We start from the raw sequence: 27,010 nt of genomic DNA, 5'->3' as shown, positions 1-27,010 counted from the left end.
TTTGTAATTTCTGTGAAATCTACTTCCCAATACACGCCTGGCCTATTCCCACAGAGGCGAGCTCCTTTAGTAATCTGTTGATTGGGGGCATTGGTAAGCTGACAGATCTTGCAATTTTTAACAATATACCTTTGCAGGCCTTTAACAGATCTCAATAAGGACACAATCTCAGGTCTACAAGCTTTCTTTACTAAACAGATGTATGAGCTTAAAATTCTCACTGCCAGTCAGGGCTTTGAGTAAATGCGGGGGGTGAGATTTTAATCTATCCTCTCATTTGACAAACTTACCCTTACTAACCACTATCACAGATGACTGGCAAATTCCTGCCCAGTAGACAGACATGGGCATTGGAAAGGCATGCTTATGAACTATTCTTCTAGGACTTCCCGGCTTTAACTTTTGAAAGGCCAACAGTAGTGACTCTAGGATCTGACACCATCTCTGCCATCCAAGCAGTGGCTTACTGCCTCTGGATGCTCCATCACTTTTGTCCCAGGAGGAGTGACTTTCGACTTGGACTCAGGGCCTGAGTGCTGTCCCTCAGCTCTCCAGCTCAAGACTAGCACCGTACCACTTTTGAGCTCCACACTACTCCATTCCCAGCACTCTGCTGGCTGATTAGAGACAAGCCTCTCACAGGGACCTTTCTTTGCCCGGGCTGGCTTCGAACCGCAGATTCAGATCAATGAGTCTTATAAGGGGCCACTTTACTCCAATTATAAGCAACAAGGTGGTCCACACAGAAGTAGTTTTTAAGCATGCTCTCTTACCTGGAACTTATTAAGGGTCAGTATTAGATCTTGACAAACTTGTAGGAATCACCTGTGCTTCTCTGTGGGCCTGCTGGAAACTGTTACAAAAAAACCTACAAAGAAGCTGGAATGGCAATTAAACATTTTGGTAGCCATAATTCTCCTTTTCTCACTTTGCAATAATTATTTAGGACAATTTTACTTCCAAATTTCTTCCAAAAGGCTACAAAAACAAAACAATTAATACAAAAGGAGGAAAACACACAGGCCTAAGAAAAGTTACGAGTTGGAGATCTCCCAAGCTGGCCCACAACCTCCTACAAGGGTGCAGAAGGAATGGACCCGAGTTGGCCCACAACCTCCTGTAAGAAGGAGTGGACCCGAGTTGGCCCACAACCTCCTGCAAGGGTGCAGAAGGAGTGGACCCGAGTTACGAGTTGGAGATCTCCCAAGTTGGCCCACAACCTCCTGCCAGGGTACGGGAGGAGTGGACCCAAGTTGGCCCACAACCTCCTGCCAGATAAGCAGAAGGAGAAGACCCAAGTACAAGGTGGGCGGGTTGAGTCTCGTTTAGGAGGTCCTCCTGGTCAGTTCCGGCCAAAAACCAAACTGACTCGCGCCCTGCAAGCAAAAGCAAATCAGACAAATTACAGGACAAGACAAATGAACAGTGCTGTTTTCTTACCTTCGGAGTCTGGGATCTCGGGGTCTCTGGGGCTATCCCGGACGAAACCCCAAATGTTGTGCCAAGTTGCAAGACCACCCCCAAGAAGACCACCGAGATTCAGACACTCCGAAATGCAAAAGCAAGGCAAGGCTTTATTTAACGAGCTGCCAACTCGGGCCTCGTCCTACCCACCGACACAGCGGAGGTTAGGAGGAAGCCCCGAGCTGTGATTACACAGGGCTTATAAAGGCAAAGAACAAGGTTAAAACAATCAGCTGTGCAAGCGAGATTAGAACACAGGTACAAATCTGATTGGCTCAGGGTTCGATTCTAAAATGGGGTTCACGTGGTGGGGCCTGACTTCAAAGTCTGGCACCTCAGTATCTTGAACTGTCTGTCACATGTTTGTTGCTAGGACTGCAGTACCATGTTCTCAGGCCTTGACTCCAAAGCAGAGGAGTGCATGTGTTCCAACAGAACAGTGTTCTAGATAATTTGAAGCTGATGTGAATTCTTGAGGGAATTGTCAAAGTGTGCATCCCCTAGGCTTGCTTTAGATCTTCAGGTGTTTTTAAAACAACTCTTGACACAAATATTTGAGGGTCTTCTGGGTTAGCTTTGGGCATGCTGTTTGTAGTTACCTCAATTGGGTGATAAACTTGGCTTCAGGTGTGTTAGGGAGATAGAAGCTACAGATAAGAGGGAAATGGCTTTCAAATGTATTCTAAGTGCATCATCAAGTAATGAAAGTGAGTACTTGATGTGTGGCTCTGCAGCAACCTAACGTGTCCTCTGACCCTGTTCATGCCAACAGGATAGACGAGAGTTGTGTGGGAGATCTCCGGTTTGGGAGGCTTTAGGTAGGAACAGAAAGGAGAACTAGATGGTTCTGAATGTTTATTCAAGGCCCATCCACTCACTTCCTCACTTTCAGCCCTCTCATTATATTCTTATGCTTCAAGGAAATAAGTTTTTCTGTTCTCTGACCTGGCCCGCTCCATTCCCCACCCCCACCCCCATGTAAGGCCCAGTGCCAGATGCTAGCCAGATCAACAGGGAGCAAGGTGTGGGTACTGTTCCTTGGGAGCTGCAGGCTTGCTGTGTTGACTGGTCCTTCTGGAAGGAATGCTGGTTTAGTGTGGAGACTTTCTGTCACTGTCATCTCAGAGCTGTTGGAAATTCATTTCCCCTCTCCTTTCCAGTTCATCCTTAGTCCCTGAGTTCATTTACAAGGAGTGAGTGATTTACACCCATCTCCATCTCCAGATGGCCTGATGTGGGCTGCCTCTCCACAGCCTGTGTCTTGCTAGAGAGGATGTCTAGCCTGTGGTGGAAAATGTCTACTCACTGACTACAGTAAGACATACAAGGGTTTTTGTTTTCTTGAAGATCTGCTTGGTAGTTCTTACTTTAGCCTAAATTGGATGGAGGGTCAATTCTATCAGCTGAGACAAAGGGTAGGGTGTGGAGTTACTCACTTCTACTCGCCTCAGGCAAAATTAGGTTCAAGATACTCACCTGAAAATGGAAACAAGGTTTCTGTCTTTTCTCCTGGTTTTGTTTTCTTTCCTTTGTGTTCTGTTTGTTTACACGTCTTTGGGCGGGTTAAGGGGAGGGACAGAGGGTGAACAAATGCAGCAGTGGTATTCAGTGGACACTATTTGAAAATGAACTATACAACTTATAGGTGGGATGGGAGGGAAAACATGGGAGAGAGGGAGGGAAGAGTGACATTGTCCAAAAAGAAATGTACTCTTTGCCTGACTCATGTAACTGTAACCCCTCTGTACATCACCTCTGTACATCACCTTGATGATAAAAAAAAAATTAAAGATAGGGAAAAAAATCACCTGAGAACCTGGGCGGTGTGACTGCCTCCTCTAAGGGTAAAAGTACTGAATAGCTGGGCTCTGCTACTTGGCTTCCTGCCTGCCCTCATTGAAGGACTGGTTAGGAAACGCCTAACCTGTGTAAATCTACCTAAAAGCATTAACCTCTGGGTTCTAAATTCTTCAGAGGAAACAATAGGTGACTTTTTGGAAAACTCAGTATATAGTATCCAAAGGGAGGGATTTCACTGTGGTATTTCTATACATACCTCTAGCATCTGAAATTCTGATTCTATTTTGAATCCCCCTTCCTAACCTGAGTACAATCCATTTATGACCTTTTTCCCTTTAATGCACCAAATTTATCATGTTGTCCCTCTCACTCTGCATCTTCTCCTACCTTCTTCTGGCTACCCTCAAATAGTCCATTTAATCTCCTGGTCCTCTTTCAGGTTCTAGATTTTGCAGAAGAGAAATTATTTGTCTGATCTCACTTTAATATGTTATCTACTTTTTGGAAATGTTCCCTAGTCCTGACAGAAGTGGTTACTGCATCCTTCCTGGGGCTTCTCAGTAAACTTCTCAGTTGAGCCAGCCCACTGTGGAATTGACTCACGAAAACTGGTGAAGCTACAATACCTGCAGACAGTGCTACACTGGCTTATAACTCCCTGAGGGTTAAGGAGCCACCCCCACCAGTTCCTTTTGAGTATGAGTGAGCTTAGTATAGTAAATCTACTTCTAAGAACATACTGTTGGCAACATCAAGACTGTCACACAGTGGGCTGGGGATATGGCCTAGTGGCAAGAGTGCTTGCCTCGTATACATGAGGCCCTGGGTTCGATTCCCCAGCACCACATATACAGAAAATGGCCAGAAGTGGCGCTGTGGCTCAAGTGGCAGAGTGCTAGCCTTGAGCAAAAAAGAAGCCAGGGACAGTGCTCAGGCCCTGAGTTCACGGCCTAGGGCTGGCCAAAAAAAAAAAAAAAGAAAAAAAGACTGTCACACAGTGGAAGGAGCACAGCCTATTGAAGTTACTTACCTCTCTTTAACTTGTCACTCCATAGCAGCTAAGCATTATCTGAAGATGGACAGTGTGTATGACTTAGCAAAGAGTTAACTGGTTGGGGCTGACAAATCTTATTTAATAGGCTTCGAGATCTAAGCCTGTATTCTATACTGGTTCATTCAAAACCTCTACTAGTACTAGGGGTATTCTGTTATTCCTGTCCCTAGCCATTTCCTGTTGCACGTTGAGTGGGAGGTTGCAACAGCTTTTCCTGTATTCCCATGCACTGTGAAAGACTGCATGCTAGTGTGCCAAATCCAGGTACTAGAGTCCTGCTTTTGTCTGCCTCTGCTGGTATTTATGCTTCATCCCAGAGAAGGTCAGTCCTCTGCCCTCAGACCATTTGAGTACCTTTTGGTTAGGCACTGGCTGTATGTTCTTGGTCCTCTTTACATTAGGGGCCTGGGATGGGTTCAAAAGCCATTAGTACAATCGGGATTCGAGCTTGGGTCTTCCACCTCCATAGCCCAAGCTGCTGTCCTTAACACACAGTAGGGATTAGAATTTACAAACCTTGGGTGTGTTGGTAGAATAGTTAATTACCTCTCACTGAGTGTTAACCAGAGGGGTCTTTCCTAACCAAATTCAAGGATGGGTTCAGAAGCTCTCCAATTGAAAAGCTTTGCTTGGACAAATATTCAAATAACCCTTGCTTCATCTTCCCTCCCACAATCCAGCCAAAGACACTTATCATGTGCTGTCCTACTTTGTGTGGCCAGTGTGATCTCTCCTATGGACACACTGGGGTCTGGCCTATGTGTCCGTGGGGTAGAGTCTTGGCTCTCTGGTAACACTGTCTTGTGTTGCAGCAATCTCTGGTCTGATAGTCATGCTAGAGTCCATTACTGATGATACCCTCCAGTCAATGGAAGTTCTGCCTTTCACAGTCTCCTTGTATACACCTCTAGTCTTTGCTCATTGTTCTCATAAGCCCTTGGCTCCCTTGCCTAGCCCTTGAGCTTGAAGAGCCTCTACTCCATACCTCATGTGCTTAGGCTAAGTCTTAGGAGAACTAGATCCAGTCCTTATTCCCAAGTACTAAAGGGAACTATGAGGTTTCAGGGAGAAGATCCCGGAGCATTTAAGAATCCCTTAGCCTCTGCCAGCACCTGTCACCATAGAACACTGCCCTGGGCTCCTTAGAGCCATTGGGGCTTTTTTTTTACACACACAGCCCTCCACCCCCCCCCCCAGTCTGTATCTGTGAATATGGATAGAGGCGTAGCAACTTTCCAAAGCAGAGCAAGTAGAGATTGGCAGTATGTGTCTCTATTTCCATGGAGAGGGAGGCCAAGTAGCTAAACACTTTATTTCTTTTTTTCTTTTCCTCCTGAGAAACTGGGTGGAGTGAACTGATACCTAGGTGGGTCTACCATGAAAAGACCTCACAAACTTGTAGGCTTGTGGAGTGAAGACTTAAGAGACAGGGAAGTCTTTCACAATATTAAGATGTCTTCAAGGAAGCAGGGAAATTTGCAAGGTTCCGGTGCCTTCTTAATTTCCAGCCTTATAAGCCTGATGGAGGCTAAAGGTCTGCCAAGCTTAGTATGAATTAAAAAAATCTTTTCCTAGCATCTTGGAGTGTGGCTTAGTGGTTGAGTACTTGACTAGCATGCATAAAGCCCTGTGTTTGATTCCCCAGTACCACATAAATACAAAAAGGTGGAAGTGACTCTGGATCAAGTCGTAGAGCACTAGCCTTGATCACAGAGAGGCTCAGGGACAGAGCCCAGGCCTTCCATTCAAGTCCCAGTACTGGCCAAAAATCTTTCCTAGTAGTCACAAAAGTGCTAAATCAGGCACAAAACCAATATAGCTGTCACAAGGACTAAAGGTGGTCCAGTACAATCTTGGCTGCTTGAACTAAAATATTCTCTCTACAGAGGTTGTGTTGCTCCTATCAAGTAAAATTAAAACCCTGTGGAAGCTACTAAACACATGTTTTGAGAACTTTGGTTTATGAGCCCTTCTCCTATCCTGCAACTTCTAGTTCGTCACATTGAAGGCTAGAGCTGCAGACTGGAACACAGGAAATTGGGGGGCACATTTCCCCATTGCTAGCAGAATGATGGCTGAGTTGTCCGTGGCCTGATCAGGGTCATGGTCAAGGAACAGGTTCACAGGGAGCTTGAGAATTCAGTGAAGTACATGATACAGGTCTGGTAACCTGATGTCCAAGTCCCTGCCTCGGCCTCCAGGAATTCATATGAGCCTATTACATGGATCTGCAGGTGGGGATTCACTTCTAAGCATTTTCACAGCAAGATGCCAAGCTGACACCAGTTAACCCCAGTATCCATAGTTCAGGATCAACAAGTGGGAGCCTATACTCTTGTGTTGGGCCAAAGGTTCCCTAAAGGAATTATTGTGGGATGGCACTCCAGGTCAGTTCCTGACTTCAGAGAGAAACAGAAATTTTCAGCACCCACGGTGGCCATTTGAACATGCCTACAATGCTCAAACACAGCACCTTACGGTAAATGGCAACCTGTAAAATAGCCACAGGAGCCTTTTGTTTGTTTTTTAGGGGGGCAGTTGTGGGCCTTGGACTCAGGGCCTGAGCACTGTCCCTGGCTTCTTTTTGCTCAAGGAAAGCACTCTCCCACTTGAGCCACAGTGCCACTTCTGGCCATTTTCTATATATGTGGTGCTTGGGACTCGAACCCAGGGCTTCATGTATACGAGGCAAGCACTCTTACCAATAGGCCATATTCCCAGTCCCACAGGAGCCTTTTGCTTCATTTTCAGCTAACTTGGCATTTTCTCTGACCTTGGACACTGGACGGACTGATGCAGTACCGTGTGGCCAGAGGATGGTATAGATTCTATGGGGTGCTGCTGTCTCCATGCACCTTAGGATGGAGCCTAGTTCTGGGTGAGGAGCCTGGTTGAGGCTGCTTGTGCCCAATTCTGTACAGGGAAAACATAAGTCTTGCTCTCAGTTTTGTTTTCAAAATAGTGGTTTGAAAGGGGATTCCTTCTCTTGAGTGCTGAGTATCTCTGTGGCTCAATGCACTTTTGTTAAGGAGGTTTCATTTCCTGAGCCAAGGTCAATGATGTTGGGCTTCATAGTCAGGCCAACTGTTCCATCAGAGCTGGTGTACTCTGCAAGCTCATACTGGAAGACTACATGCTGCTTTGTGTGTGAGGGGTGATCGGTGGGAATGTTGGCTATGTCCTGGTGTTGGCTGAAAAGATTGGCACTCTATCAATGGACATATAGGACTGGATGTACCTCCTTTTTAAAAGGATCGAGATAGCAGCATTTTTTTTCTGGGGGGATCCGTGCTTTTGGGGCTTGCTGTATTTAATGACTATGCCATGGAAAGCTTCAGTATCTTCAAGAAGTGCCACAGAAAGAAACTTGGTTTCTGGGGCTGGGGATATGGCCTAGTGGCAAGAGTGCCTGCCTCATATACATGAGGCCCTGGGTTCGATTCCCCAGCACCACATATACAGAAAATGGACAGAAGTGGCACTGTGACTCAAGTGGCAGAGTGCTAGCCTTGAGCAAAAAGAAGCCAGGGACAGTGCTCAGGCCCTGAGTCCAAGCCCCAGGACTGGCCAAAAAAAAAAGAAACTTGGTTTCTCTTAGGCACTTCTTTGTATTGTGCCATGGTCAAGGGGCCATATCCTGGGCCTCTGTAGCACTGCCACTGACCACCTCCTTCTGGTGGTCCTGCTGGCTTCTGGCTTGGTCTAATGCCTGCTCTTCTGCTGAAGCCTGCAGATGCTGGCCATCTCAGTCCCAGCCCTGTGCATGCCTGGGCCTCTCCTCAGAGCTCCTCTGGCAGGAAGGGCCCCTGAGCTGGCCCCAGTCACTGCCCTGCTCTCCAGGGTTGAAGCTCTGAGGAGACCCCTCCTCTCCTGGGCTGATTCTTACCTTCCTGCTTCACTTAGACTATTCAGTGATGAGGAATAAGACTTCTCTCACATTAGGAAGACTGTCTTCTTCTCCCAGAGAATTTGATTTTCTGGCTGTGGAGCAGCTAATTCCTCGTGCTGGGCCCTCACCATGGATGGGTGTTGGGGATGGGCCTCGGCACCTGGCTGGATGGGGCAAGAAGTGGCCATCTGTTGAGTCTACAGAGCTGAGGGGCTCCTGATCACCCCCACACACACACACACACACACTTTACAATGATTGCCACAGCATTCTTGGACACCACATCTGGTTCTAGGGCTCCATCTGCTGTCCTGGCTACTGCTCCCTCCCTTCTGGAGAACTTGAAAGTGGGTTCTGAAATCCAATTTGCTGTGCATGACTGCTTGGATTATTTCTCACTTCTTGGTTGCCTGTTATGGCCTGTGGAATTATGAAAGGATTCAGCACAGCATTTTCCCCCTTTAGATTAAGAACAGACCCAACTCTGGCAAGGGTAAACAGGAAGGTCTACTGACACCAAAAAGTGTGAAATACACATCCACAGCACCACACCGTAACCTCCAGTCATGAAGTACTGGAACTCATAAGTTTCCAGAGTTGATCTTCCAGGGCTTCATTGCATAAGCCTCATTCTGGACCACATTAAGCAGCCACTGCAGTTCTTCATAGCTCCTGTACACTTTAGTATAGTGCAGTTTAATATAGTCAACAACTGCTTCAAAAGCTGCTATCCTGATGTCCACAAAACAGCCATATCCAGCATAAGAGCTGAATTTAAAGAGCTGGGTCACTGGGCACATGTCCATTCTTCTGAAACACCCTTATGGCTCTCAAGCAACTGACAGTAATGGTATGTCTGTAACTTGGAAGTAGTTTTTCCATATTTGAGAGTCTGGTGAATTCCTCCAGAATGAGTTGCACATCAGGTTTTAAGTTATCCCCAGTGTTAATGCATTGTTCACACTGACTTCTGGTGTAACTGTTGGCCAGAGCATCAATCACTTCTGCATGGTAATAGTTATCTGATACATTATTTTTTGTTGTCGTTTTACTTGATTAAATCTAAAATGTGAATGTGAAGTCATTTTTAGGACAAAGGTTATGAATGTATTAACAAAGCCATTGCAACTAGCAGTCTTTTGTAGCAAATAACTGAAAGCTCCTAAAGTTTTGTTTTCACAATGTTTGGGCAAGTTTTACAACAAAATATCCTGGTAAAAAGTGATCTCATCACCAGTGGTCCTGTCCACGTGTTCCCCAATGAATTTGCAATCTTCGCAAGGCAGAAGCAAGCTGACAGTCTCACTTGGTAGAAACACTGCTCTAGTTCTAAGCTATCAGTGAGTGCAAGGCGGGGTGCAGGCGTAGGAAACTTCTCCAAGGCCAAGATGGATTCCTACTGTGACCACATCCCTTGCATAGAGGAGCTGATATTGCCACATAAAACCAGACTGCTTGATCTCTTCCTTCCTCAGCACTGATATATCTGGGTCTATTCTTATCCATAGCAAAGGAGAATCCACATCTATGGCAGAAAGATCTATGTTAGCTTCCCCATTCATCAGTGGGATTTTTCTCTCGTGCCTTCTGCTTATGGAATGGCAGGGGATATCATGTTTCAGGCTGTTCTCTTCAATCTGCAGCATGTGACCGAAAGATCCATCTTATTCCTGTACTGTCACTTTGAACTGGTCCCACGTATTTCTGAGTTCCAAGGATGTATACTCTTGCTTATTACCAGTTCTAAGACATTTTGTTTTCTATTAAATGCAAAACTTTCATAAAATTTTACTACCTCACCCTGGTCTACCCCTTGCTTTACTAAGGGCTGGATATTTTTGAAAGACATTTGAAATGGATTTAAAAAATCCAGACCAGGAAACCAATATCTGACTCCACATATGTGAATAGAACTTCTGAGATGAAGCAGTCCTAGCCAAATTTAGCATTTATGGAAAACCTGCAACATAAATTCCATGCCTAACCTATTTTCTATCAGTCTCATCACCAGGTGAGCTTCACACTGAAATATAGTGTAGAAGTCTCAGGAAAGAGTGTGTGGGTGCTTTATCGAAAAGTGTAGGTGGGATGCTGGATTATCCTTTTTTCCTCCATGAAATAGAGGATATAGTAAACCTCCCTCCCAGTTTTCAGCTCATATGCCACTATTTTATCTAGTTCCTCCTTAATCCAATGGCAGTATTCATTAACACCAAGTGTTTTTCATCCAAAGTTCATAAGTATAGCCAGAAATTCCTTTCAGCACCCACTCATTGGACCAAGACATTCTGGCTAGAAAACATTCAAAAAAAATGCTGGGCCAATGACTGAGATAAACACCTCCTAGTCAGAGGCATCTCCTCTATAATCCTGGCGCTGTGTAGTAGATTTGTGCTGAAAATGCTCATGGAAGCATAGGTCGCCACTCCCACATAAGCCTCATCAATGAACACAGTCTAAAACAGGAGTAGGTTTAGCAACACAAAAGAATTTCTTCATAAAACTCACTTGATGAAGGTAAGATGTTCTATGTTTAAGCAATGGAAGTGGAGGTAAACAAAAATGAGTAACCTCATGCATGTATGGATCCTCAAGTATTTCAAAAGGTCCAATGGCCAAGGAGATACTTGAGGCTACTGTAGGAATGGTAAGCATATAATGGAAGGTCTTCTTCCTCATACCATGGCTATATACTGTCTCTACCAGATCTCCATTGGACACTGCCACCATGGCAGCATCTACTGTAAATTCCAATTTCCATGTACACAATTCCAAGTAGGAATCAACACAATGAGAACCAACATCTTGTGGAATTTTGATACCCACAAGAGAAGACATGAGCTCCTCTCTCTGCCATAGTGCCCTCTACACTGGGTATCACAAAATGAAGACCTCCTTTCAGTTGATCCAACAAAAAAGTAATGTGTCTCTTCAGGACCTTTAACTTGCCATTGTCTTTCCACAGCTCTGATGGAACCTTAATGCAAAGCTTTCCATTTCCTGCTTCAGGATCAACAGCAGTAACTGTAGCAATATAAGCATTAGAAAAGGAAGTGAGATCTTGCTGTTTAGATTCATTGTGACAAACTTCCAAGGTTGGATCATTATAACTAAAAGTGTTATGCCCATGTCGCAAGGAGACCACCAAGAAGACCACCGAGAGCCAGACATTCCGAAATGCAAAAGCAAGGCTTTATTCAGGTGAGCTACAGCCCGGACCTCGTCCTACACTCCAATGCAGCGGAGGTTAGGAGGAAGGCCGTGAGCAGAGTTTCATATGGGTATTTAAAGGGAAAAAAATCACAAAGTTACATAAACCAGGTGCAAGCAGGGTTGGGTGTGAGGACGAATCTGATTAGCATGAACCAGGTGCAAGCAGGTTTGGGGTGCGAGAACAAATCTTATTGGCTCGGGGCTAGGGGTTCTCTAAAATTGGTCTGATGACATTCCAAGGTGGCCAATGTATCTGGAACATTCCCGAACCGGTTGGGCCATCTGGGAAATGGATTTTTATGGCCAGTTGGTTTCGGCACAAACAGCTTTGTTCCTGGAATCTGTATAATGTCTAGTTAGTTTCACCATAAACAAGCCATTTTCCGGGTTTTATGTACATGTTGGGTTATTCTTAGCTTAACACAACAAGATGGTTGCAGTTTCAAGATGGAGTCGTCCTAATCTTTCAAAAGCAGCCTCTAAATCATTGATCCTTATTTGGGCTATTCTACATTGCTTGCTGTTCAACTTGATTCTATGCAAGTTTGCAACTGTAGGCAATACAGTCAGTTCCACAGATTCCCACAACAGATTTTTCTCAAGTTTATGGTGATGCAGAGAACCTGGTGGGTTAATTTATAAGGCCATGGGCTCTTGAAGCCCTGGTCTCCCATCTTCCTGTTCATTTTGGAAGGTTTTAGACTCACCAGTGGCGCAAGGAGGCCCCTTGGGGCTGGGAGTCTTGAGTCCAAACACTCCTTACTCCTCCACCATCCCAACAGTCCTGCCCCACTGCCCAGACTCTCCTTGAGCCCAGGTCTGGATCCCGCCATTTCAAACTGGCTACAACAACTTGTTTCCCCTCTCTTGCCTTCAACAAGGTTGGGTTCTACTGAGGCGATGATCAGCAACTGCTCAAAGTGATTGCTCTGCTCTGCTACTTAGAGCCACCACTGGCAAGAGGCTGAACCCTGAGGCCTCAGCCCTCAACACCACCCCTGTTACTGGGAGGTTTCACCTGTATTGCTGGCTGCCCAAGACTGTATTGTGAGGTCTGCCCAGGGAGCCTTAGTCACCAAGTCCCTTTGTGGGGCCTCTGTCTGCCAGTTATGTTCCTGCTTGCTCTTCACCTCATTCCTCCAGCAGCTTGGACAAAGCCAATGAAGTTCAGGCTGTGCTGCTCTCCTTTACATGCAGTTAATGACGAACCCACAATTTCCCTTTCAGTAGGGTGTGTGCTTGCAGGAGCCTGCAGAGAAAGGGTGTGTCTAGGCCCCACCTTTAATCCTGTCTACTCAAGCTGCTGAGATCTGAGGATGGAGGTTCAAAGACAGCCTGAGCAGGGAAGTCTGACAGACTCATCTCCAATTTACTACCAAGAAAATGCCAGCAAATGAGCTGAGGCTCAAGTGGTAAGAGTACAAACCTTGATCACAAAAGTTTAGGGCTCAAGATTAGAATTGAAGCCCCAGCATGGGCACAAAAACCTTCAGGAATGTGTGTGTTTTAAAACAAACATCAGAGCCTTGTCATTATAGGAACATCTACTTGAAGTCCTTGTTACCTTTCTGAAGAAAGTATTTTCTGGAGTTGAAAGGCCTCCTGGGGGAGTAGAGAAAAGGAGATGATGGTTCTTTTAGCCACAGGTGGGATGGTATGAGGAGAATCTCCCATTTGCCCCCAAAGTTTGGAGACTGCCTAGGTGAAAGCAACATGGAGTTTGCCCATCAGTCTTAGTCCTAGCATCCACCTGAAATGTAGGTGTTAAATGAGTTGCAGAGACATTGGATGTTGCCAGAAGAGGACTTTTAACTCAAATTGCCCTTTAAAGCAGTCTGAGAACAACCAAACCTTGGATACCAGAAATGCTGAAATCTCAAGCAGAGCTGACACTGTTAGCCACAAAAATGTGGTTGGGTCTGTTATAAGCTGAAAGGTCAGGTGCAAATGTGAATGATTGTGAAACTTGGTGCTATGTGTTTATTCCCCTTGGTAAATCTGGTTTAACACATTGAATATATTTTTTTTTGCCAGTCCTGGGCTTGAACTCAGGGCCTGAGCACTGTCCCTGGCTTCTTTTGTGCTCAAGGCCAGCACTCTACCACTTGAGCTACAGCGCCACTTCTGGCCATTTTCTGTATATGTGGTGCTGGGGAATCGAACCCAGGGCTTCATGTATATGAGGCAAGCACTTTTGCCACTAGGCCATATTCCCAGGACATTGAATATATTAAAACATTAGTGTAAAAGCACACTTTTGATAATATTCAGTTGTAGTAGAAGCATGTTTCTTGAATTCAGGTGTGGGAGGTGGGGTTTCTGGGGCTGCTATGGGCCTGCTATGTGCCCTTGAGTTATATCCCTTGGTTGTCTGAGAGAAATTAATCCAAAGGTGAAATTTGAATGATGAGGAAACAGTGTAGTGAAGGAAGAAAGTAGTGAGCTCCGCAGAAAAATGAACATTTTCCTGAAAGAATGCTCATGTAGAACTTGGATTAAGGCTGGGCGTGGCTGCAGCAGAGCTTAAGGAGGCTTCACATGGCGCTGAGAAAGGGTGTTGGCACTTCAAACATGCTGTAGGTAGATTTAGATGGTCAATTTCTACTAGAAATGGTTGTTGTATGGATGGAATAAGACTGGAAACAGGAACACTGGGATGCTGGAATGCTCTGCTGTGAGTGGCTGGTGGCTCACAAGACTTTGATATGCAGGCCAGAGTACAGTCTTGTATGACCTTAGCTGAGGGAAGAAAAGGAGCCCAAGGTTGTGTGTTTTAAGTCCCTAGGAGGAGTGAGCCCAGTTAAAAACCCACAGCCTCTATGGCCCTGACTGCTACCTTTGTAGGCACTGAGTTGACTATTCTATGTTTGCAATAGCAACCTCCTTTTCACATGCGGAGCTTCACAAATCTAGTTGAAATCAGGGGATAGTTGTAGGTTTTTATCTATGCATCTGTGCATTTCTTATAAAATCTCTTCTCCATCTTTCTGGCTTATAGATCACACTAGACACAACCTTTAAGTCATCTTTACATGGAAATTCATGCACATGGTTTTTTTTCATGATAACTCTTCACAGGGGTCTTGAATGGACTAAGGGTTCTATTGGGCTCTTTGATAGTTGTTGTTTTTTTTTTTTAAATCAATAATCTCTAGAATTCAGCCATAGTTGTATGCTGCACAACCTGGAAGAGTTCTGGTGGTACTCTAGCTGTGAACCCACCAACCACACAATGTGGAGGACAATCTGAGTCTCCTGGAATTACTCCTCTAGGATGTGGGTATTCCTTGTGGACATGGGGTCCTCCTGGGATGTGAATGCCATACCCTGTTTGAGCTGCTATGTGGGGTGAACCTGAACTTCTCTTCTTGCCCAGACAATGTCAAAGTTGTCCTCTGCTATGTGAGGGGCTCATGGGAGGAGAATAAGTTGAGTATGCTCTGGAATGAAGACAAACTTATCTCCATCTTCTTGCCCAGGACTATGATCATCTTATGAATGTTTAAGATCATCTTTTGGATGTTTATTTATAGGGTGTGGGCATTGGGATGCCCCCATATCAACACACATTTCATGAAATGCTTTATATCCCAGGATTCTCTCAGGATAGGAAGGTGACTCTTGACGTAGGAGAAATCTGGAAGGGAGGGCCATGCTCTTTTCATCATCCTTGAAAATGGACTATGCTCAACTAAGGGCCCTTGAGAAGTTAGTTTGTGCTACAGGCACTGTCTGAGCAGAATGGGAGAGGTTCCTATGGCCTGCTGGTAAGCCCTTTCTTCCTGTGTCGTTCCCTTACTACTGAACAAATCCTCCTGGATCCCTGAGGTCTCCAGGAAGTCATAGTTGACTGCTTTCACTTACAATGGATGATGTATAAACCTCTGAATGAGCACTCTGGTAGAATCGTGTAAAGAGTGTCTTTGGGTACCACAAAAGATGGCTCCCAGAATGGAAAGCAGGGCAATCCAGATACCCTAGGGACAATGATTTGGCTCTAGAACACCCTCGAGGTCTCCAGCCTAACACCCAGACTTTGCAGTCACATGTCAGCATGATCTAGACTGCCTTCTGCATTACTTGTAAGCCCACCTCCTCAGACTGTCCTGAGAACTGCGAGTTGGAGAACTGCTAGTTGGACAGAACTCTAAGATCAACTTGAGAGTCACTTAGCTTCATCAAGGTGATCTGTGGTAATCCAGGTCTGATCCTGTCAACTTCCAGTAGTGGGATTCTGATTGAAGAATAAATCATGAAATCCTTGAACTTAGATGTACAAGGCCTTTGAGCATCATGACCTTGTCTGTGGTAGACTTAAAAATGTATCCCATGCTAGAAGGCAGTAGATGTGACAAACTCATCACCTTAACTGCCTTATGTCTTTCTGTTTTTGCTGCTTCTGTTACTGTGGGTACATTTTAGAGTCTAAAAATGGCATTGCAGCTGTTCCTGGAAAATTGTCACCTTTGTCTTCAAACCAGAAGATCTTTATCAGCCTAGCACCTTGGAAGAAAACTAAAATCTGCTGTGCTCCCACTATTCTTGTGTCTTTCACTGAAGACATTTTGCTAAGGAAGAATAGAAACTTACTGTTTCCTGCTCTCATGATACAGTGGAATTTAAGACTGAGAAATTCTTAGACAGGGATATGGTATAAGCTAGTGCAAGACACTTCTTGATGTGCTGCAATGTATTTGACAAAAGCTTTCTGCAAATTGTCATGTGAATAACCTGGTTAGTGTGTTCATAGTGGGAAAATTTCTATGATAAGTGGTGCTTTATTTCTTGTAGGCCAAGTAGTCTTGGAAGATAAACATCTTGTAAGCAGAGGTGTTGGTGCCAGAGCCTCAAGGCATTCTACTCACAGGAGTCTTCCAGGAGGGACCTCCTCCAAGTCCTCCTCAAGTTGATGGCTAGTTGCTCATATAGCAAGGCAGACGTGCCTTCCTAGAGAATGGGTCTCATGATCTTAGCATTTCTCATCTCTTCATGAGGAACATGGCTGGGAACACCCATGTTAGAGGGGCATCCATGATGGGGGTGGTTCTTTATATTTGCCTCTTTTACCAGAGGTGATGTTGGTGTGCTGGCTCTTAAGCTTATGTAGGATAAACCAGAGCCAATGAAGGGCATGTGGCTGGTAGAATGAAGATTCCCAGGTCTCTTTTGAAGCTGAGTAGCTATTGAGTGGTCCAGGATTGCACTTGAGAGGAAGCTGTTACCAAGTGTGGTGGTACCTGACCTTCTGGAGAAGTATCTTCTGTGGAAGCACTCTCCTGGTGAGAATGCCTCCCCAAAAGATGAATTTAGGGTTATCTTCAGATCTCAAGAGGGGATGCACAGGCCAACTTACATGGGATGAACATAAGCAAAAGGAACACATTGAGATTGCAGAAGCCTGAGCTCCTGAGGTGTTCTGGGAGCAGTGTGAGGTACCCATTACAATGGGAGTGCACCATCTCAGCTGTAAATTCTGCATTGCTTTGCATCCTCCTGTTCACATCCAGTAACTTCATGTTTTCCACCAAAAAGTCTAGGAGATCTCCTATAGAGGGAGTGTCCACAGGGACCAGATTGCATTCACCATCCCCTGGGGCAGGTTCTAAGATTTCAGAATGATGGGCTCCCTGTGAGCTGCAGCAAAATTTGTGTTGCATCTATACTATACTTGTCTAAACAACAAATATAGAGCCCTTCATGAACCAACCTGTTTCTTCGAAAGCTAGATATGAACTCTTGGGGCATGTGGATAAGTAGACATTAAAACACTTGATCTTAGAATAACCAAAGCCACTTCTTAGGATGACTCTCTCATGCCTTCAATCTGTCTTCAAAGACTATCATATAATTGGATGTTTTCCATATCAGTTACTCCTTTCTCCATGCCACTCAAATCCTGTGTAATTATTTCTCAGATCACAACTTGGTAAGAGAAGCATTGCTGCAGAAGAGAGGCAGCCCTGTGCTGAATTCCCAAGGTAGCACCACCTTATAACATGTGAGCCCGTGAGTGTACAGTATATCCTTTCAGGGAGATTATAGGTTAAGATTATAGGTTAAAAAGTGAGTAACTGAATTCTTCACATTTTCAGTGTGGAAAATAGGTATCTGGGAGTGGGTGGGAGGGGCCCTCTTTCTTGGGCACCATGATACGAGTTGCTCTGCTCTTCCTTGCTCATTGGTGCTCGTTGACATTTTATATCTATTGGGTATTTCTACTGGTCATAACTTTGAAGATTTCATGAGGTAAAAGTAGATCAGTTGCCCTAAGTATGCTGTTATAACCTCCACATGTTGACCAATGTAGCTACCATCATAGCACTGCAGTTGAGGCTTGCAGCCTATGTTCAGAATTGATATGCTAGCAGTCATGTGGAATCAGCAGCAATAACTCCTGACACAGAAAGGATATGACCCAGTGACGTTTTTTATTTTGACCCGAATGAAGGAAAAGGATTGCCTTGTCAATTACAAGTGGAGGTTGAGGCCCTTATATAGCCCTCCTATTTGCCTAGGTACATGCCTTTAAAGGCAGAAATGCATGGTACAGTGGTTTTTAAGGGGAAGTTTTGAGATGAGCAATAGATGATTTTTCTGTTCTTGTGGGTACCAACAGTTGGGTTGGTTCTTGTTCATCTTTGCTTCAGGGTGTATTTCAAAATCTAGACAGCTCCTAGAGAAACTGCAAGGTTTGTAAAATGTGTAGATTTTCCCTTGAAAGCAGATTCTTGTGTAAGTTCAATACTATTGACACGTAAAACTGGTTAATTTCTTTGCCTCATCTAGTTTGTTTCTACCTCTGGTCTTTCCATAAAAGACTTCTTAATTCTCTTTAGTCCAAGATGTGGCTGTTGGCAATCTATCCTGTTTGTGTTTTAAGAAAGCAAACAGAAGTATCTTTTCAGCTTTCTTATTCCATGCAGTTGGTTGACCTTCCCTCAAGAGTCCAGTGACCTCAGCTCATATTGGAAGATTTCTAGTTGCTGGTGGCAGCCTGGCTCTTGTATTTTCAGGACACCAAGTGTATATTCTGTAATGTGTCACATTGTTGGTCTTGCAACCATGTTAGCTATAAAGCTATAGAATAGTTTTCACTTGCGAATTGCCATTGAAGTAATATTCCTTAATTTCCTGAGTGCTTTAACTATAAAAGACAGAGTGTTTGCACTCTTAAGGTCTTGAGCCAGGATGTCCTGCTGATTTGTGGACAAAATGAACAGGTTTACATAGAAAAGGCACTGGGTCAGCACTGCAGAACTTGCATTCCTGGGGTCTGAGTCTTGCCCTAACACTCAGGTGTAGCCCAGGTGGAAAGCATGAGGGGAAGGTGGTCCCTCATAGCTGACAAGACATTTGGTCACTGCATTGTACACATTCCTGGAAGAACACAAAGCAACACTAAGCGCTCACAAATATGTGCAGTGTCCAGAAGACAGCAGTGTATTTTAGCTGAGTGAACTGTTGAATAGCACTTCAAGGATAATAGACAAACGTTATTTAATCTCAGCCCCAGAGGAATAAGCTTCAGCAAACTGAGTGGGGCTGTGTTATCTTTGTGAACTCATTTGATGCCTACTATTGATGCCAAGTAGCCCTGCTTTAAGGAAATAAAAAATGTTTGCTGTGAATGACCATGGCCTAGCAGCAGATTCAAGTTAGGAATGACATAGTCTTCCTTGGCGGTGGCTACTTGAGCTTTTATAGTCAAAAAATGAAAGCAAGTAGGTGCAGATTCCAGAGAGGATTCTGATAATGGTCTTTACAAGGCAAGAAAAGCTATAGGATGTGTACATATGTTTTTCTTTACAGGGTGAAGGAATCTTTTAACTAAGTTGGATGTTCTTCAGTAGAGATGTGGCTTTTCTTCAGAGAGCTCCGCTTACAATACCATCTCAACTTGAAGGCATTGCCTCTGGCCCTATGTAGAAAAGATTTCAGAGTATTTGGCCTTTCTGTGCAAAAGCTGAAAGCTGTGCCAGGACCCTTCTACCTCCCTCATTAATACTGTCTTCTGCTGAATGTCTCTTTACCATTAGGATCTGTCCTAAGCACTATAGAGTTTAATTTGCATCTTCTGGATAATGGAGGTATATTCCATTGTGACAAAAACATGTCTGCAGACATCTAACTGGTGGAAGGGAGGCATGGGCAGAGAATTGCTGAATGAGTTTCTTTTGGAACCACACTGTGGCAAGACATGCCATAGCCGTCTTGTGGTGTGCTGGATGGGGTGCTAGGATGTATGACTTTCCTCCATAAACTTAAGAAGGTGGGAATGTCAAATATTCTAGAGAGGATGTGTCAGTTTTCTCCAGTGAAGACACTTAGACACCCTTGGAATACCTTTCTCTAGATGGGCCTGGGACTTATTTTCCTGTTCTGTTTCCCCTTCACTGCTAATTCTTGTAGAACTTGTGACTCAGTGTTTTTTCTAGGCTGGGACATGCACAAAGTCATCTACTGGGGTCTGAATGCCCATGACGGTCATATCCTTGTGTGGACTCATTTTGCTCATATCTAGATCCTTTTGGCAGATAAGAGACACATTGTACCTTGTTGATGTCTCCTGTCTGAATCAAAGTGACATGCGAAATTTGGCCAAGCCAGCTGCAAAAGTCTAACTCTTACGGTTCATGGTGCAAGTACTGCATTGTGACAGGGAAGCAAACATCAGGCAACTTGCTCCTAGGAACTGTGTCAGATGTTTGTGGGGGCTTCTTAGCCACATAGCTCATCCTGGTTCTGGGGATCATGCTTTTCTGAAAAGGGCTTAATTATTATGAGAGCTGCTGCGATACTCCTCCAACCTCAGCAAGTTACCTGTGGCCTGAATCCCTCTATGGCGACATTTATTTGGATGTCAAGTATGAGAATGAACAAGGAAGCTCAAATGTTACTAAGAGTCCCCTTTGGGTAGAGACAGATGTCTTCAGGCCTGTGCCTCATTGTTAGAAGGATGGAGCACTTGTTCTTATCATGTTGTATGCCTCTAAGTGTTCCCTGAACATTCTGGTCAGAAGAATTCCATCTTATCTCTCACCAGAACAGAGTACCATGGCTGGTGATAATAGAAATAGGTAACCAACTGTTTTTTTGTAGATGTGAGCTTGGATGCATTTGTTGTAGACTCCTGGACTAAACTGATAGGACACATCTTTTTAGGGAAGAATTTGACAATGTCCTGTAACTTCTAGAACATGGCATAAATGAAAGCCGCCCCTTTAAGGTTGACATTCCATGCTCAGTTTTTGCTGCCTTCTTGGTTGATTGCTATTAAGCCAAAACTTCTTCATGTGCTAGGCTTGCTGTATTTGCTGTGCTATTCTAAAAGAGAATCTTCTTGAAGGTGTATGTGACGTTTTTATATTAATGCTGCTGTGTGCCTCTTGAGTTTCCTATCACAGGATTCGAGCTTTGCCTGCCACTCAGGTTGTGTTGCTTCCTATATCTATTTATTTGTGCTCCAGTGTACCCAAACAGAACATGACTCATCCTTAATACAAATCTGGGTTTTCCAGGCCATCCTTTCCCACTACTGGGCAAAGAAGCTCATGCGACTTGTCATTGTAATGGAACTGAACGAGATCTTGAAAAACAAAATGGCAACACCTGAAGGATGGAAGACAATTAACGTTATAAACTGAGGAGACTTTAGTTCTGGGTGTTTCTGAGAACTGATACCCTCCCACATGGAAAGTGAAGGCTTGGTCAGGCTTGAGGTTGTTGCTGAAGATACCTTCTAGTGAGGGCATGGGGTCTTTAGTGTCTTCCACACAGATCTGACCACTACTGTTAGCAGGTGTGTGATTTACTGCATGGTAGGAGTCAATTGCAGCTTCTGGAGGTGGCCCATTCAGATCAGCTTGGCATAAAATATTTTGAACCTTATCAGAATGGAGAGCACATTGTCACCTTTATTTATGTAGGTGGTTCACTTGCATCAAACTATGATCTTCTAATGTTGGGCCCATGTTGGCCAGTGAAGTTGGCCTATTGAAGAGGCCATTTCATCTGTGAAATCCAGCAGGTCTACAGGGTTTGCAGGATGGCAGTCATGGCAGGTATAAGAGATGTTTCCTTCTGCCAAGGTAGCAAGACCCAGTACTACATTAGATGTTCCCTTGCATGAAAGAGAATGTGCCAATTACAGTGGAGCATGGCGAAGACTGAAGAGGTGCCCTGGTCTGCTGAAGCTTAGAATTTGAATTGCCCTTAAAGAGGACATGGTTGGAAGTGGCTGTGTAGCTCAAACTGTTAAGAGTGCTAGCTTGGAGCAAAAAGAGCTCAACGACAGTGTCCAGGCCCTGAGCACAAGCCCTATGACCAAAAAAGGCTTGGTAAGTACTTGTCCACCTCTAGATGGGGAAAGGAGACAATAAACACAAATCTTAGCACAGAAAGGGCACCTGGTGGGGATCACAGACCCTGAGTCTGGTTCCCAGCTGTAGAGGATGAGTGACTTGGCCCCCTGTTTGATTTCTGGCTGGCACAGAGGTCTCTCTGGGCTGCAGAGGGTGGCAGGGAGCCAAGTTTCATTACTGACTCTGATTTTGTGTTTGTGAATCCTTGAAGGCAGCAGTATATATAGCACATAAGGATCTTCGAGGAAACGGTGTACAAGTAGACAGGATGCCTTGCTACTCCGACTAAAACTGGTTACAGCATTTGCTTGTAGGATTTTCTATTACTTTACTGATTTTGAAGTAATATTTCAAAACCCCATTTTCTTGGTCTCTCAGCAGACCAGGTGAAAAGGTGAATTGTTCAGATTTTCTCTTCTGAAAGAACCAGTTTGTTCATCTCAGTATTGAGCATCTTGGCCTGCATATTCTTGTCTTTTAAGTTCTATGCTTTTTCTGTGCAGATGTTACAATGATAGGATTTGATAGGCTGTTTAGCAACATGGTTCTCTCCTTCCTGCTGCCACTATAAGTGCTGTGGTAACTCAATATCCCTCTGGAACTCAAGCCAGTCTGTGGGGAGAGGCTAGTCACAGTGGAGTTGATGCTTCACTAGATGTAATTGCACCATCTTCAATGGCCAGATCATGGGCAGAAGCTGGATGATGGTAGAAGTTTCCAATGATTTCTAGTTACCAGAATGTCCATGTAGCTTCCATCAGATGCCAGGGGAGTTTCCCAAGACAACAGGCTCTCCATCTCCTTTGATGGTTTACCTAAAGTTGCTTTTGAGAGCTCTAGCCATTGCCAGATTTTCTCCCCATTCTCAATTTGGGGGAAATCTCTCTGTAACTGTTGAATGTATGCAACAATTGGAAGTCCTTATCCCTCTTCAGATGACTTGTGCATGGTTTAAATGCCCTAGTTGCCTGTGTTTGTATGTACATGTGCAGCCAGGGCACATTTGGCTATGTCAATGGCTATTTTGGCTTTTGAGCAGAACAGATGCAAGTATTTAACTCATGAGTCAAAACAAAGGAGTGCCACGCACTGAAAAATTTGAAGTTCCTTAAATAAGTTGAGCAGGGGCTTTTAAAGGCAGAAAAGCTTAATTGTTGCCAAGGAGGCTAGGTACTGACCAATTAAGGAGACCTGTGAAGCAATAAGGAACTGGCCAGGCCTGGGGAGGTGTTCTTTTTTCTCTAACCGCAGATGGACATTATCATGGCCATTACTGTACAACTGGGATCCGCTTCCTAGGATGGAGCCAGTCCTGTTTGGCATTTCAGAAAGTGGAGAAAAGTAACTTTTTTGCCTTAAGTTTAAGATGAAATTTATCTCTGCAGTGTGGGTGGGAATCGGGGCCCCCTACTAAAAGGGAGACTCCTTTCTCACTAGTTCCATTGCTTTGAGGTTTGGAGCCTAATGTATCAAATGTCCAGTTTGGGCCTCAGGTGGAAGTGTGGTGGGCAAGTTAAGTCCTTGTCATAGCTCTTAAGGTGTCAGTCTGGCTAATGTACCAGTGGCCCCAGTGGGAGGAGATACTGCAAATCTATCATGGTATCCCAGTGGCTAGGCTCTCCGTAAACTGAGAAATTAGTACTTATCTCTGGCTATTGAGTCTCAGTAACCAGGGTGGAGCTGCTTTATCTTTGTGTACTGCTTCAGTATGAAAGGAAGTACTTTAGACTTTTTCCTGTGCTGAGATGCCCCAAAACCTTCAAATCATATGCACATTGTGTAGGTCTTCGTAGCCACCTAGCTCATGAGCACTGAACTTTATCAGTTAATGATGCAAGAATTACATCGTTGGAAATTTAGCAGCCTCCCTTGACTATTGGAATAGATACTTAGAGAAGTATTCAGTAATAGAAAGGAAATATCATCTGTGAGGAGCCAAATAGCCCCTGGTGGAAAAGCAATCCTAGGGTCTGAAGTAATATCTTGTTCCTGCTCCCCCTCCATGCCTTTATGGGTAGATACTTGTCAGTCTTCTTGATAACTAGAAAGTTGGGAAAGCAGACTATTTTTGAAAGGATATATCAGTACCTCCCACAGACGATCCTAAGGGAGTAAAACACAGTTTCCTGGTGAGGAGGGTATTATTTCCCCATCTATATGGTCTGAAATGAAGCTCAAAGCTATGTCTCAACTGTGTATCAGCTTTAGTATTGTACACCAGGGTCAGAATTGAATGACCTTGCTGTCCTGCTGTGAAATCTCTTGGTTTTTTTTTTTTTTTTTTTTTTTTTTTTTTGCCCTCCTGGGGCTTGGACTCAAGGCCTAAGTACTGTCCCTGGCTTCTTTTTGCTCAAGACTAGCACTCTGCTACTTGAGCTGCAGCGCCACTTCTGGCCATTTTCTATATATGTGGTGCTGGGGAATCGAACCCGGGGCTTCATATATACGAGGCAAGCACTCTTGCCACTAGGCCATATTCCCAGCCCATGATCCCTTGGTCTTGAGAATTCTGGTTAGGTGCCAAGGAAAAGACTACTAAGGGTTGTCGGTGCTTGTGGTGGCTTCAATTCCTCTAAGCAACAGAATCATTGTCCTTTGCTATGCTACCATGCAGCCAAAACCAGCTTAACATGACTGCCAATCAACAACTTGACTTGGAATAGTACAATTTTTGTATTTAGTGTCTCCCTCAGATGGAAGTAATCAGAAGACTTATTGGAGGCACTTGCCTAATGTGAGTACTACAGGAGGTACTATTGAGCAGGCCAGTTGCAGAGATGCCTGTGGCTCATTCCTGCTGGAGGCTGAGAAAACCATGAGCATCTCTGAATGTTCATGTAAATGTAAAGAGATTGGCCATTTGCCCCCAACTCAGCTTGTTTCCTAGTTTCTCCACCTGTCCCAAGGTCTTAGACCCACAGCAGTGCTGAGATGCAGAGGCTATGGTGAGAGTGGTCTTCAATTAAAGCTCATAATGTTAAGTTTCTTTACAAAGATGAAGGCTGTACTTTGCATGCTGCAGCAAAAAAAATCTTCCTGTCTCGCCTTCCTGTAATAGGAGTATCCCTCTATGGGAATAAATTATTGACTTAGATGATTGTCAAGACTGACAAGATAGTCTCTCGCATGAAAAGTTTGCAGGACAAATATAGGCAGCATTCCTTATATCCACATGGTGTTACAAAGCTCATGCCTTTTCTCACTGGTAAATCTGGGTGAGATAGTCTAAAGCTCTGAAATCAGCATGCCCCAAATCTCTCACCGTGCCCTAACTTGTTACAAGATAAATACTGTAGAAGAAATTTGCAGCTCTGATTTCCTTTTTGGTCATAAGGGAGGCTGGTGTGTGTGTTTCTATGGTCAACATTGCTTTTCATTGCCATATGCCTCACTGATGTGTGGATTGACATCAAAGATAGTTAACATCTGCTTCTGCAGCTATGCTCCTGTATGTGAATCTCTAGGAATAGCCTGCTGCTCTAATGGACCTAAGCCATTCATACCTTCTTTGGTTGGGAGACGTGTTGCTTTTCCCCAATAGTTTTTACTTTCTGCTCTAGTAACACAGGCCCCCATTACATTGCATCCCATTTAACATTGTTAAGCCTGAACCATGCACTAGATGACTAGTAGTATGTCCCTTTCCAACCGCCTGGTGGTCTTAACCTATGTCCCTGAGGCCCTAGACCTTCTGATTTGTAGTGGAAGTATGTGTCTTTGGCATTGTTGTCCTGTGTGTGGTTTCCCCTTCATCTTTGCCCCTGCTGTGTTCATAGAGGCCAGACACTGCTCTCCTTCCACCTGATGCTCTAGGTCCCTTTCCATGGAGGGCTCATTGTCAGGCCAGAGTTTTCGTTAGAATCCAAGTGATACTCTTGCTGTCCAGCTGTTCTGAAAGGCACAGCTCCATTTATAGCCAGGGGAATTTCTCTGGATGTCAATCCTGTGGATGCTATGGCCACCACTGTCCTTTCTTGGGGGTCCCACATACATATATGATTCTCGGGTCACAGGTGTTCTTTTCCTTTGGCTGCCTTTGCTGTGGTAGAATACTGAGGATAAGGACCAAGGATTCAGTGTGGTATGTAGATTGTCCTGCCTGATCTATCCCGGCACTGACAAGATGCTTTCCCCAATCCTGAGCTTTAGCTCTAGACATGGTTGGCTCCTGGGCACAGCACAGGTATGCCATCTGTATGTGTATGGAAACACACCGACTCTTGCTGGCTGGAACTCTGTGGCACTCTGACGACATTTGTTCTTGATGAAAATTCCTTACCTGATGATGCTCTATGGGGCAAGAACAAGAGATGTGGTAGCAGTCACATTGCAGGTGCCAGATGACACATACTCAAATGTATCCCTCGTTGGGGCATCATTATATGCTGTCTTGTCCACTTTCCTGCATTTCCTCTTGAGTTTGTTCTATCTCAAGTCTTAACCTTGCAGCTATTCTTGCGCTGAAGATTTGTCTGCGTGTGGGAAATGTTTCCATAGTGTTCTGACTATAAACACTTGTATGATTCTGGATGGATGTGCCTTTGTGCTGATGGAAGTCAGTCTTGGAGACTACTATTTTCACCTTGATGTCTGGAATTGAGTTTGGGTCAAATAATAAATCTAAATCGTAAGAATGGTATCTGACAGATTTGTAAATACTTATATAAAGAGGTATAGGTTGAGCTGAATCCTAGACCCCCAACTGCTTGTGTTTATGATTTGCTTGACTCAGACCATCCAGGGAGCTGTGCTCTGGTCCAGAACATGGGTATTTAAGCTGCCTGTGAGAGCCATGCGGAGTACCCTAAACCCAGGGGCTTGAGTCTCCTGTATGATTATGATTTGTCCCTACATTTGATAGGATGTCAACACTCTACATTTAATTTCTCTCTTAATTGGTGATCCTCTTCATTGAGAACAAGTTGAGGTTTCTTAAATAATTTGCCTTTTCCTTGAGTACTTTTTCTGTCTTGTGGACTCTTGTTCTGAGTGTACCTAGTTATGGTTTGGCACAATTGAGAAATAGTTCAAGATGAAAAAAGTTGTTTAGGCAGGGTGACAGCCACAGCAGTTGCAATGGCTGCTCCCTGAAATTTCTTGGCCCTGATACAAATATCCCCAACAGGGCTGGGGTGGGACCGTGTTTGTCATACACAGTGCTGTCCTTCCTCCTCTGGGTACCCAGGGCCATTGAAATGAGCTGATCCTTGGGCCCAAACACCTTGGCAA

The 27,010-nt window shown here is 44.5% G+C and overlaps 1 pseudogene; it reads right to left on the bottom strand.

Annotated features, from left to right (window-relative positions):
* Window positions 1-8,522: 8,522 nt before the first annotated feature.
* On the bottom strand, window positions 8,523-12,504 carry LOC125359790 (annotated as a pseudogene).
* Window positions 12,505-27,010: the final 14,506 nt, after the last annotated feature.

The sequence above is a fragment of the Perognathus longimembris genome, chromosome 11, assembly GCF_023159225.1.
Source record: "Perognathus longimembris pacificus isolate PPM17 chromosome 11, ASM2315922v1, whole genome shotgun sequence".
In the NCBI taxonomy this organism is placed as follows: domain Eukaryota; kingdom Metazoa; phylum Chordata; class Mammalia; order Rodentia; family Heteromyidae; genus Perognathus; species Perognathus longimembris.
Note: the sequence above shows the minus strand (reverse complement) of the source record. Positions and strands in the feature narration are given on the sequence as shown.